We start from the raw sequence: 14,454 nt of genomic DNA on the forward strand, positions 1-14,454 counted from the left end.
TGGTCACTGAAAACCTTATGTATTTGAATAAGAACAGGCCTCACATTCTTCTAAATTCCAACTAGTAAAGTCCAATTGGTGTATACTTTCCTTCTAAAATCATCCCTTTAACCAAGGCATCAATTTAGTGAATGTTAGTTTAGAAGATGTCTTAAGCAGCAGCAAATTTCAACAGTTGCATCGTGAGTGTTGCAAATGCCTGAAATTTGAAACAACCAGGGTTTGAATTATTTTAAGTGTGGAGAAGCAACAACATATGTTTCAGAACTCCCAACTGAACTGCCTACTGACAGAAGGTGCACACCCACAAAGCCAACTCTTGTCCCCCTCCTTGACATGCTCAGTGTCCTTCTTCCCTGAAATCTCAGGAGGTCTGCCCAATGCATAATTTGAAAGGGAGCTGCAAGTTTTCAAAACTGGAATATAGTTTACTTAAAAATATATCACTGGTACCTCTTTGAATCTTATTTTACTTGCTTCCACGTAGAATTTGAGAAAGAAACTAGGATAACTGATGTGACAAACTGCTTAGCAAATAAAAATCTTGTACTTCTCTTTGCTGACAGTTACATATTAGTTTTTAAAACATTACCTACAGTGACAGACTGACAACTAAAATGTGTCCTCTTATCATCAGCTAATTATTATTGCTTGCCATTTCCTCAGTGGTATGCAACAGGAATTAAACATCCAAGGAATGTATAAATGGAATACTGCACTGTTTTAATCATCTATTTTACACTATTCCTGTTTTTGAATTAAAATGTCCCAAATGAACTGAAAACAAATGCAGATCCAGGAGAACGCCAGCTGCAGTTTCCCTATTTCATTTTGCAAAATAAAAGTATATAAATGAGATAAGTAGGTGAATAATACCATGTCAACAGTTTTGTCTCCAAACTGCAGAGAGGAATCCTGATGAAATCATTATCATTCTCTGTCTCCTGAAACTTGTCACTACATGATGCACAAATGGAATATCTTCAAATTTTTCAATAACTTATCAGATTCATTGACTAATTAATATAAGCTTCTGAATAGTGACTCTTCCATGATAAACAAAATTTCTCTATTCAAATATTATCAACACCTGTCAAGTAGCTCCACTCTGTGAGAACCAGCATTCTAATACATGTGGACTAATATGCTGTCACTCAGAGTTAGGACATGTGTTGCAAAATGACAGCTGCTCAAGAGAATGACACATTGCTTGAGAAGCTTCACAAACTAGACTTCCTAACCCACACTTCAATCCACAGGACAAAACAAGTGCAATTCGGTGATGCTACAGATATCACTGCTGCACCTGAGACCTCATGAATGGTTTGTCTCCTTAGGGAATAAAAAAAAGCTTGATAAAAAGCAAGTACTGGAGAAGGGAAGAAGCTCCATTTTTATCTTTTGGTTCTAATAAAGACAGAAAGATAGAAAGGGAAAGAACCAAAGAATATAGAAAGATATAAACGGGAATGAGTATGAATCCAGCCCTTCAATTCTGTTCCACCATCTAATCTGGTCATAGCTGATCTTTCTGCAAACTCTATTATCCTTCCTTCTCAACTGTTAATGCCTTTAATATTTAAAAAAATTATCAATACCTTTATTAAATTTACTCAGTAACTAAGCTTCCATAGCTTTCTGTAGAAGCAAATTTGACAAGTTGATCACTATCCGAGTAGGAAATATTTCCTTATTCTAAATGGCTTACTCCACATCCTGATACTGTAACCAGACTTCAATTCTCCAATCAGGAGAAAACACTCTCCCTGATTCTAGTCTGTCCAGCCTCCTACGATTTTATATATTTCAATCAGATTCTCCCCCCATTCAACTAAACTGTCATGAATACAGGGCGAAAATGAAGATTACAGATGCTGGAGATCAGAGTCAAGATTAGTGTGGTGCTGGAAAAGCACAGGTCAGGCAGCATCCGAGAATGCTGCCTGAGCTGCTGCGCTTTTCCAGCACCACATAATCTTGTAGTGAATACAGCTCCTATCTAATCAACTTTCATATGACAGTTCAGCCATCTCAAGTATTAGCCAAGTAAACATTTACTGCACTCCCTGGCTAATCTCTCCCCTAAAAAGGGGAGACCAAGCCTGCACATAATACTCCAGATGCAGTCTCACCAAGATGCTATATAACTGCAAAGACATCCCTACGTCTCAACTCCAATCCTCTTGCAATGAAAACCAATACAGAGGAAGCTCAATTATGCAAATGAGATGGGCAGGCACTATTTTGCTCACAGAATTGATTCTGATAATCAATTTTACCTTAAAGGAAGCCATGCTGTGCTCTACCAGAGAATTAAATCTATAATCTTAATGTATTAAACGCAAGAGGACACAGATTTCACATGAACAAAATAAAGCAATGATAACACGAGAAAACATTTTAAAAATGCAGCCGTAGTTAGTATTTGGCAATGAGTGGCGAAGACAGTATTAAACAAGGTCCTGAAGAGTTTCTACAATTGCAAGAGCATTTGTCAGTTTGTGAACTCAGCGTTGCAACAGAAAGACAGAAGCATTGCCTCACACATGCAATTACATTCTCAGTCTTTTTTCATGAAAGGCCTGCTAAAGTGACAGTGATACTGTAAAACACTTACTTTTGCAAAGGACTGTGTAACAACCCTTACCTAAAAAATATCCAGTTGCTGATGCAAGAGCTGCTTGTGCTCCTTTGTTTTTGCTGTTTTCATGTGTTCTTCAGTACAGGTAAACTGAATATACTTACCTCTTTGATGTATTGTTTTCGCAGAACCTTGAAATCTTCAGATAATCGATATTCGGATAATCGAGGTTCCTCTGTATATCATTTGCTTTCCTCACTGCTTGGTGCACTGCCTGCTTAGATTTATTCTGGATAAGTGGTGCTGGAAGAGCACAGCAGTTCATGCAGCATCCGAGGAGTAGTAAAATCGACATTTCGGGCAAAAGCTTTAGTTTTATTGACTAGTGTCACCTAGATCCCTTTGTACAAATTCCCAATGTACCAACATTCAAATAACATGTATAACTTCACATTTATCCACTGCGTACTGCATATGGCATGTGTTGGTCCACACATTTGTCATAATCACCCTGAAGCCTTCTTGCATCCTCCTCACAACTCAATTCCGCCTAATTTCGCGTCATTAGTAAATGTGAAAATAATCACATTTGTTTCTCTCATCCAAGTCATTTAAAAATATTGGGAATAGCCGGGGCTCAAGCACTGACCCAGTGGTACACCCTTAGTTGCTTACTGTTAGCCAATGTAATGTTAAAAGATTAAATTGGACTATCTCTCTGGACATGTGATAATAAACTACACTATCTTCCTCCAGAAACTGAACATTCTGGAAGTGGATGGGGACGACATTCATGCAGGAATGTGGATGACTCCCACTTCACTTAGACAGCCATTTACCACTACCCTCCTGCTACTATCAAATTAAACACTCATTCAATCCTTTTCATTCAGAAATGCTTTCACAGCCATCCCCCAAACCTAAGACATATCACATCTACGTTGTCTTGGGGAATAACTGAGTCAGGAAATAGTTTGCATTGTATCTTGTGTGAGAAACCTCGCACCTAACACCAGGAAAAGATAAGATTTATTCTCACCCTGTTTTCCGTCAACCAATTCTCAACCTACGTCAGTATACTACTCTATCCTGAGAGATTTAAATTTTACCCTTGAGCTTCTTGTGCACGACTTTTATGAAAATCGTTCATGAAATCCAAATACACTGCATCCACTGGTTCTCCCTCAGCTATTTTATGAGTCAGATTCGCAAAAAACTCTGGTTGAATACGATTTCTGTTTCATAAATCCATGTCAATATTTTCCAAATATGCTGTTATCATATCTTTTATAATAGACTCAAGCATTTTTGCCAATACTGATGTTCGACTAACCGGACTGAAAGAGGCAGGAAGAAAAAGGAGTTATACAGGACTCAAAACATCAACTCTGTTGCCCTCTCCAGATAGTGCCAGAGGTCTTGAGTTTTTCCAGCATTTTCTCTCATCTTTTCAGATTTCCAGAACCTGCAGTATTTTTCTTTTATTTCTGCAAGCTATGTTTTCATGTAAGAAATAAATTTTTACATTTAGATTTTTAAAGCTTCTAGGGATAATTTACTATATACAGTGAAACACTAATTTCATTCTTTTTTGGTCATTCAGGATCAAAGGGAATAGTGAAAACACAAAACTTAAGATCAGATGGTGTGGTTACATTAAAGGAAAGGGGAAGCAAGATACAGAAGTTTGGCATCCAAGATTTGTCAGAACTTGCAATCCTCAACATCAGAAGGAAAACGCTAGATGAGATGAAGGATGAAAAAGAACTCTGGATCAGCACAACTCTGAAATAGAGTCAGTCACTTGAAGAAACAGATCGTAACCTGCATGGGAACCTCAAGATTTGAGGAAGCCTGCTAGCTATAACCATGGATGGATCTGAAACACTGAGGTTGAAATTTCAGTGGGAACCTCTGTAGAATTATTAAGAATCATCAGCAGTTGTTGAGGAGGAGCGATGTGACAATGAAACCAAGTTTTGGAAGTGACCTGATCAAACATGAGAAAGAAAATAATCTGCAAGTATTTTTAAGAATTCCCGGACATGTCTTATGGGCTCAGTCCTGTTCTCAAATTCACCACCGAGAAGGAGAAGTCAAATAACCTGACATCAACTGTTTGCACACAAATAAGTCAGCAAGTACTTTGGATTTGTAGAGACTACTGCACCCTAGCTTACAGGGAACTATGGTCTGACACAGGCTAAGATGTAAAGTATTAACAATAATTGAACAAGGCTATTCGTATGCTTTTACCATTGGATCAGACAGTATATAAGTCTAATTGGGACACTTAGAGGCATCTCCATTGAAAAATTAATATTGGTTATAAGTATAAAGGAGGATTTTTGGTTCAGGTGAGAAATTTAGTGGAGTTGCAATCTATCAGGCTTGTGCTGAAAAAGAGCTACCATTAAAAAAAGTTTTAAATGGTATTATGAGATTCACTTGCTTGTCTGATATTTCGCAACTAAATACAGTAAATCCTCAGTACCTGTGCATTCACAACTTGCGAACTTATGTATCCATGCCAAAAAGTAAAAAGCAACAAAATTCAACATCCAGGGCAAAACTCAAGTATCCACCAGTTTTAATCTTTTTTAAAAGGTGTATTTTTAATGGCTCCGCACTCACGAATTTCATTGGTGGCGGCAGTGGTGGTGGTGGTGGGCTCAGAACCGGATACTGAGGAATGACTAATTCTGATCATTTCTGATGACATCATTAAAAGCGAGCCTACAACCTGAACAAATATTGTCAGGTACCTCCAAAATAAAAACAAAGATGTTTTAAAAACAAAGACAAAATGCCAATAATCTACCAATGAAATTTAAAATAAAGTGGAAGACATAAGATTTAAGAGAAACATATCAGTGATTCAATAAATTAGCTGGTTTTAAATATATTTCATGTTTTCCTTCAAGCAAGCAGAAACCATTTTCATTCATTTTTATCTTATTGTTACTAAAATTTGTTTTTCTGTAGAGAATTATGCATAGTTGATAATAAAGTTACAATTTAGAAGATGATTTAGAAAACAAATATGATCAGAACTTGACAGAAAAGTCCATAATCTAATGAAAATATTACTTAACTCCCTCTTTAAAGATACTACCTGACCTATATCTACTTCCAACATGTTATGGTTTTACTATCCATTATCATCTTTTTGTACAGATTACAACATATAAAAATGACCTCAAAAATAATATCACAGACTTATAGGATACAATCTTTATTGCAGAATACAGATTCACAGATAAGTCAAGAAGCTTAATTTAAATATACTCAATTCTGAGTTAAAACTATTACTCCAACCAAAGGCAGCTCTAATAATTGACAAGACACAAGGGTCAAGTTCAAATGTTTTGAATTTCAAATCAGATGGAGACATTAAACTAAGGACCCAGATATCTTCTCTGGTGCAGGATTTCAATACACTATGTCAAGGAAAAGTAAGGGAGATCTCCCTGATACTCAGGTCAGTATTGATCCCTCAACTAATATCAGAACATCTGAGCACCATCCCAATGTGACAGAGACCTTGCTGTATGGAAATTGGCTGTAATTTTCTTATATTAGAGCTGTGACTACATTTTAACAGTACTTAATAGGCTGTACTTTGGGAAGTTCTGGCATCATGAAAGGCCTTACGTAACTGTAATATCATATTTTACTTTCAAGCTCAGTGCTTTTTCAAAGTAAAAGTTTGGAAAGTCTTATTAATCCTCTACTTTACACTCACAGGTGGTTAGTTTCAGTCACACATTCTCGGAAGACTCTCATGGCCTTGGAGAGAAACTGCAAGGCAGGAACATAAGTATCAAAAAAGGCAAAGACAGCTTCCTGGAGGGTGAACCGTGAGCATAAGCAACCCCAAAAAACTGGGATAAACTTATGCTTGGACTAACCACTCCTCAAAATACTTAATTATACTTTACCAGCTAGGTAGCAAGCCTGCACAAAGCCATAATTAATAACCTTTGCAATAATCTAAATTGTAGAATTTCATAGTATATTGGACTAAATGGCACTCAACTTAATAAAAGTACATTTCTCAAACAAAAAGAAATTTGCAATTTGGCATTAAGGCATCAAATCCCAAATCTAGGCTGCAGTAGCACAATCTTGCTGAAGAGTTTAGAACATTCTAGTGGTTCAATTTCGTTTGGGTGGGGGTGAGGCTGTGCTTTCCTTTTATTGCTAATTATTCTGCTACAAAGTGTACAAGTAAATATGTTAAATAAAGACTGGATCAGTGTTGGGTTTTAATTCCTTCCATAAAAGAACACCCTAATCTCTAACAATAATGAAAAATAGCTACTTGAATACAACACCATGGCCTGCCATCATCTCTAGAAATAACACCTAAACAACAGTCATACCTTTCAAGACAGAAGAAATATTTAAAAAACAAAGGTATTTGATATATTCAATTTATTTTACCCAAATATGCCAAAGAAAAACAAGTATTCCACTTAATGCAATGGTGAAAAATTCAGTCGTAGAGGAAAAGTCAACAAATATCAATGAATTACTAAGTTTGTTACAAGGAACCATCACAACACCTGTACCTCCATGTTTTGCAGTTGCTTCAATTTCTGTTTTTTGTGTATTCATGCGCTAGTTATACCAACTACAAACGGGATTGTGTATAAAAGACATTTTAAACAATTGCAAATTAAATCCCTTCAACACAAATGAGGGTAGGAACCATATGAAACTTGAAAAGATTCAGAAAAGATTTAGAAGGATGTTGCCAGGGTTGGAGGATTTGAGCTATAGGGAGAGGCTGAACAGGCTGGGGCTGTTTTCCCTGAAGTGTCGGAGGCTGAGAAGTGACCATACAGAGGTTTAAAAAAATTATGAGGGCCATGGACATGGTAAATAGGCAAAGTCTTTTCCCTGGGGTTGGGGAGTCCAGAACTAGAGAACAGAGGTTTAGAGTGAGAGGGGAAAGATATAAAAAAGACCTAAGGGGCAACTTTTTCACACATAGGGTGGTACGGGTATGGAATGAGCTGCCAGAGGAAGTGGTGGAGGCTGGTACAATTGCAACATTTAAGAGGCATTTGGATGGGTACATGAAGAGGAAGGGTTTGGAGGGATATGGGCCGGGTGCTGGCAGGTGGGACTAGATTGGGTTGGGATATCTGGTCGACGTGGACAGGTTGGACTGAAGGGTCTGTTTCCATGCTGTACATCTCAAAAAAAATTATAGATAAGTATAAAAATGTACATAATTTAACCACACAACTTAAATATTCTTGAGGAAAACCAAACACCATAGCAAAACTCTATCATGATATACTGCAATTCAGCTGTTCGTAAGTCTTTGGTCCACAAATCTTCATAAAAATTCTCCATTTTAAAACAGAATCCGAAAATATGTGGGGTAGAAAAGGCTTGTGGAATAACTAGAGTGAGAGCACACAACCATATTACTGTAGATTCTGTTATGTTGCTGAAATGAAGTGTGGAAAATCCTGTATCTTAAATGACAGTTCATAAATAATTTAATATGATTTTCTGAGCATTCAGTTCAGAGTGCAGATTTCAGCTGAGCCATTGCATTATTTCATAGAATAAAAATCACAGCAGCTGTTTCCCTTTCCATAAAGCCCACTTCATGGTACAATTTATTCTGACTAACATAGCTTCATTTCAGTTCAAATAATGTCATACGCAACTATTTTGTCTTTAATAGGGCTTCCACTGTAACATATTAAACCTGACTTCCAATTTTTTTTTAAATCAGCAATGCAGCAGCATTAGCTCTTACGCAGCTTTTGGAGCTGAGATTGCAATCACCCATAATAAGCACTCATTCTGTCACTATAAAGACACAGCAAAGCATCATTAAAACAAATACCTTATTGAGAATAAAAAAGAGGCTCATGACCACCAGATCAATAAAAAGAAACACATTGCAATTTTATCAATCTCCGCATCAAAACCTAATACATAGGCTTATTCTCAAATCAAGAAATCCGCAATAGTTTCTTTATTCCTAATCAAAATAAACCAGGATTTCATTTAGCATGTCATTTAAATTTTTTGGGTTCATTCTAGTTTCTGGAGACATTGGTGCTTAAGCAGCAGACAGTATCAATCCTTTACAGAGTACAATGCCCCCTTCTTTCCCAACCCTTCTTTTCAGAACAGGAAAAGCTGATGTGCACAAAATAAAGCCATATCTAATCTGCTGCAATAACAAACCCATTTAACAGTAAATACAAACACAGTAGTACAATTATATAAAACCGTTTAACAATAAGACAATAATTTTAAAAATTGTTTTTCACCTACCCCATTTCTGAAGCAGTGCATACCTCCATTTTCCCACCCTTCCTTGTGTTAAAGCACAAGTGAACACAGCCATTCCACTCACGTGATCACTTAATCATCCAATAAGATTGCAGACAATCTCCTTTAGTTCTGGAGGATATTTGCTGGCCTTCATCCAGAAGATTACACAGCTGCTTCCTATAGTCAATTAAATCCCTGTCTGTATGAGTGGTAGAGGCTGCTTGCCATAGCAGATGATTGGCACAAGGCCAATAGGTCCGAGCAACTAGAAGGTCACACCTGCTGTCACCAATGCTTGGAATCAGCAGCAATTTAAAAAACCAAAAACCACGTGTGCATTTGCCCAAATCAGCTATAAGCAGCTTTGTCTCACATTCGATAAAACATCCAAATCTGGCCACCGAATTCGTATTCCAAATGTTTTCTAATGGCAGTCAGAGTTAAAGAGTCATTTCTGCACAGAGATAAGTCAGTCCATTGACTCCATGTGGTCTCCCTTTGTAGAGCAATGCATCAAGTTCCATTCTTTCCCTGTAGCCTGAAGAGTTTTTTTCCCCTTAAGTGCATATGTGATTTTCTAGCCAATATCCATTTGAAATCTTCGATTGGCTAAGCTTCACCAAGTTCATTAACAGCAAATTTCGGGTCATTATGACTCACTGCTTTTAAAAAAAATTCCTGGGAGGGCTTTCATGGCAGAGTGATAGTGTCCTTACTTCTGAGCTAGGAGGACCAGGTTCGAGTCCCACCTGCTCCAGATGTCTCTCATAACACATGTGAACAGGTTGATCAGAAAATATCTGCAAGGAATGGAATAAACCCTGGTATTCATTCATCATGGATATAGTAAGGGGTCTCTTGTGGCACAGTGGTGTCTGAACTAGGAGACCCTCTGATCAAGTCCCATCTATTACAAAATTGTGTAATAATTTCTCTGAACAGGTTGATTAGAAAACATGAGGAAGTTTTCCTTCTTTCTTTTACCTCTTGCCCAAACCTTAAATCTGTGTCCTCTAGCTTTTGTTCTAGCAACAACTTTAACCCATCCACCTGGAATACTCTGGACAGCTTCGGTCCCATTAGTTAAGGGGAGATATATTGGCTATGGAGGCAGTCCACAAAAGGTTCACAAGGTTGTTTCCAGATATGGAGGGACTGTCTTTTGAGGGGGTATTGAGTGGTTTGGGCCTGTATTCAATGATTTTGAGAAGGATAAGGAATGAAATTATTAAAATACACAAGATTCTCAGGAGGGGTGTCAGGGTGGATACGGAGATGTTTCCAATAGTGTGGGGGGGATCACAAGTTCTACTAGTAGCAGGGGTCATGAGCAAGGAAACATAATTAGAGAATCAGGGACACTCGCTTAAACCAGAGATAAAATCACTGAGGTCCATAGCACAGGAAATAACCTTCCAACCCATCATGTTGCATTGATCAAAAACAACCACTTAATTATTCTAATCACATCTTCCAGGCACCTGGCCCAGAGCCTTGTGGTCTTAGCATCCAAATGCTATCTAAATATTTAAATATTATGAGGGTTTTTGCCTCTGCCACCCTTCAGGCACTGATTTGAGGATTGCCACCATCCTCTGGGTGAAGATTTTTTTTCCACATCACATTCCCTCTAAATCTCGTGCCCAATATCTTAAGGTAATTGATCCCTCTACCAAGGGGTACCATTCCCTCCTGTATACCCTATCCATGCCCCTCAATTTTATACATCTCAATCATGTGTCCCCCTCAAATTCTTCTGCTCCCAGTCTATCCAATCTCTCTCCATAACTAAAACACTCCAGCCCAGGCAACATCCTGATCAATCTCTTCTGCACCCTCTCTAGTGCAATCGCATCCACCCTTTAATGTGGCCCCAACATTGATCCCTGCAGAACCCCACAATACACAGGCTTGCACTCAACTCCTCGACCATCACCCTCTGCTTCCTACCACACTGCCAATTCTGGATCCAATTTCCTCTCCCACCAGGGAGTCATTGTTTGGAAAACTCCTCAGAATCTTGTGGCGGCTAGATCAATGCAAGTATTTAAAGAGGATGCAAATAGATTTTTTTTAGGTACAAGAAACTATAGGCCTGTTAGCATGACCTCAGTTGTAAGAAAGATTTTAGAGTCCATTATTAAGGATGAGATTGCAAACTACTTGAAAGGGCATGGTAAAATAGGTCAGAGTCAGCATGGCTTTGTCAAGGGGAAATCATACCTGACAAATCTTAGAATACTTTGAGGAGGTAACAAGCACGTTAGACAAAAGAGAGCCAGTGGACATCATCTATGAGGATTTCCAGAAGGCCTTTGACAAGGTGCTGCACTGGATGCAGCTAAGACAAGAGCCCAGGGACAAGATACTGGCATTAACAGAGGTATTGCTGACTGGCAGAAGACAGAATAGAGATAAAGGGGAATTTTTCAGGATGGCAGCCAGTGACTAGTGGAGTTCTGCAGGGGTCAGTATTGGGATCACAACTATTCATGTTGTACATTAATGATTTGGATGAAGGAACTGAAGCCATTTGTTGCTACATTTGTAGATGACACAAAGGTAGGTGTGGGGCAGATAATATTGAGGAAGCAGGGAGGTTGCAGATGGACTTGGACATGCTAGGCAAGTGGGCAAAGAAGTGGCAGATGGAATACGATGTGGCAAACTGAGAGGTTATACATTTTAGTAGGATTAAGTCTGCTCTGCCATTCGAGCATGACTGAGGTGTTTCTCAAATCCATTCTTCTGCCTCTCCCCATAACCCTTGATCCACTTACTAATCAAGAACCTGTCTAAAATACACTCAAATGACTCAGCCTCCACAGCCTTTTGCGGTGGAGTTCTACAGGCTCACCACCCTCTGGCTGAAGAAATTCCTCCTCATCTCAGTTCGAAAGAGTCATCGCTTCATTCTGAGGCTTCGCCCTTGGGTCCTGATCTCTCCCATGAGTGGAAACATCTTTGCCACCTCTATTCTATCCAGACCCCGCTGTATCCTGTAAATTTTGAACAGATTCCACCCCACACTCATGCACCAATTATTCTAAACTCTATTGAGAGCAGCAACAGAATTCTCAACCACTCCTCTTATGACAAGGCTTTCATCCGTAGCATCATTGCTGTAAACCTCCTCTGGAACTCCCTTACTCTAACATCCTAGTAAATCCTTTCTGAACCCTCTCCAATTTAATAATATCCTTCCTAAAGCAGGGCAACCAGAACTGTATACAGTACTCTAAAAGTAGCCTCACCAACGTCCTGTACAACTGCAAAATGAAGTCCAAACTCCTACACTCAACAGTCTACACAATGAAGGCAAAATTGCCAAATGCATTCTTTGCCATCCTGTCTACCTGTGAGACAACAATCAAGGAACCTTTTTAATGATAATTATTACCTTCAATTTCTTGTTCTCACTAGTCACCTAACTTTCTAATTCTGGGAGATCTTTTATATCTTCTTCAAAGACATAGAATACTCATTTCACTTCTCTGCTATTTCTTCTTTCCCCTCTATAATATCTCGGAGATACACAGCACGGAAACAGACCCTTCGGTCCAACTTGTCCGTGCCGATCAGATATCCTCAACTAATCTAGTCCCATTTGCCAGCACTTAGCCCATGTCCCTCTAAAACCTTCCTCTTCATATACTCATCCAGATGCCTTTTAAATGTTGCAATTGTGCCAGCCTCCAACACTTCCTCTGGCAGTTCATTCCAGACACACAACACCCTCTGTGTGAAAAAGTTGCCACTGAGGTCCCTTTTAAATCTATCCCTTCTTACTTATGCCCTCTAGATCGGGACTCCCCCACGCCAGGGAAAAAACCTTGTCTCTTTACCCTACCCATGCCCCTCATGATTTTATAAACGTATAAGGTCACCCTTCAGCCTCCGATGCTCCAGGGTAAATAGCCCCAGCCTATTCAGCCTCTCCCTATAGTTTAAACCCTCCAACCCTGGCAACATCTTTGTAAATCTTTTCTGAACCCTTTCAAACTTCACAACATCCTTCCAATAGGAGGGAGATCAGAATTGCACACAATATTCACTGTCTGCCTATAACTGACCCACAATTATCTTAATCAAACATTTCCTTTTTACATACTGATAGAAGCTATTGTCTATAAGTCTGATTGAATGCTTTTGTTCATTTTTATTCAAATTCTATTCTCCCTGTCAGTTTCTTGCTCCTCCTTTGCTGTGGTCTGAAATTTTTCCAATGTTCAAGCTTTCTTCCATTTCTGGCAACTTTATAAGCCTTTTCTCTTCATTTTACATAAGCCCTAAAAACATCCTTTGTTAGCCACAGTTATCTGGCTCTTTTGGATGGTTTGTACTCTGAAGGAATGTAAATTAGGTAATAATTATTTAAAGATTATCCATTGCCTAGGTATTATACTTTCAAGTTAAGATGCAGTGAAATCAAAAGATTTCTGTCTTATCCATGCTACATACTTCAAATCTCCAGATTAACTTCATACCCCATCCTACCGCTAATGTTTTGTGACCTATACTAATGCCTGCTGCCTCTTGCTCTCTCGTAGTCACATCTGGATTCCACATTTGTTCTTCCTAGATCCAAGATCCTCCCTCATATACTCACTGCATTGCTTATTAGAATCAGCACAACACTACCTCCTTTCTCCTTGTGCCTGCCCTCCAAACGTTCAATATTCCTGATTATTCAATTCCCAATCTTAGTTACGCTGCAGCCACATTTCCATATTGGCAATTAGATCATATCGTTTAACTTTACTTGTGTTTTTAAAACAGCATGCATTCTTTACATTGTACCTTTCAACATTATTCAGCATTCCAAGCTCGGAGGGAATAGTGTTTAAACAAATTTGTCACAAAAGTAGAACAAGAATGAAGTAGTAGTGTAGAGATCCAGTTTGGAGGGGCTACGACACATTAGCAGTTCTATCATAAAAAATACTCCAGGATGGATCAAACAGAGGAGCAGATGCAACATAGTCGATACTAGTATGGAGTGTACGAATGCAAATCCACAGTACGATAAAAAAAGGTTAACAAGCTAAAAGGTATAAGCAGTTACATTGCATTATGATATAATTACAAAAGGTCCAGCTCAAAGGAAGAATGGTAGCTTAACATTTCTGAATAGCTTGCAACCAGGAAAGACAATAAAGAAAAATGGGCTTTTGGCAGCATAATTACTGTTATGAAACCACAAAGCAAAGAACAACAAAAGGCTTCAAAGACAGAATCTGTATACTGTAATTTGAATTAAGACAAAAGTGAAGAGGTATTACAGTCTTGGGTATAGACAATAGACCAAATAGTGTGCAATAGAGAGAGGATTGCATATACTGCCAAATTACAGTGGGAAGAATTTTAAATAATGTTAGTGATAATGAAAAACAATTTATGTTAATAATAAAGAGAGAAATTCCTGAAACGCAAATGAGAATTTTGTTCATCAGTAATGTTTCCTACAGAAGCGATTAAAAAAAAACATTGCTCGATTGAGTTCAAAGTAATAAAGTACGGCAATGGAATGAGTTTCAGTAGGAGAACATTTAGGAAAGTTGAAA

At 38.3% G+C, this 14,454-nt stretch overlaps 1 protein-coding gene across 3 annotated transcripts in view; it reads right to left on the bottom strand.

Annotated features, from left to right (window-relative positions):
• apc (APC regulator of WNT signaling pathway) overlaps positions 1 to 14,454 on the bottom strand; it is a 199,985-nt gene that overhangs the window by 127,881 nt on the left and 57,650 nt on the right. The window contains exon 1 of one of the 3 annotated variants that reach the window (XM_043710636.2): positions 8,891 to 9,022. The exons of the other annotated variants lie outside the window; for them this stretch is intronic. The gene's annotated coding sequence lies outside the window, so the exon portion shown is untranslated. Of the gene's footprint in view, positions 1 to 8,890; positions 9,023 to 14,454 lie in introns of those variants that run through there. 3 annotated transcript variants of the gene reach the window in all.

The sequence above is a fragment of the Chiloscyllium plagiosum genome, unplaced genomic scaffold (assembly GCF_037043375.1).
Source record: "Chiloscyllium plagiosum isolate Xiang-an unplaced genomic scaffold, Cpla_swu_hap1 HiC_scaffold_2, whole genome shotgun sequence".
In the NCBI taxonomy this organism is placed as follows: domain Eukaryota; kingdom Metazoa; phylum Chordata; class Chondrichthyes; order Orectolobiformes; family Hemiscylliidae; genus Chiloscyllium; species Chiloscyllium plagiosum.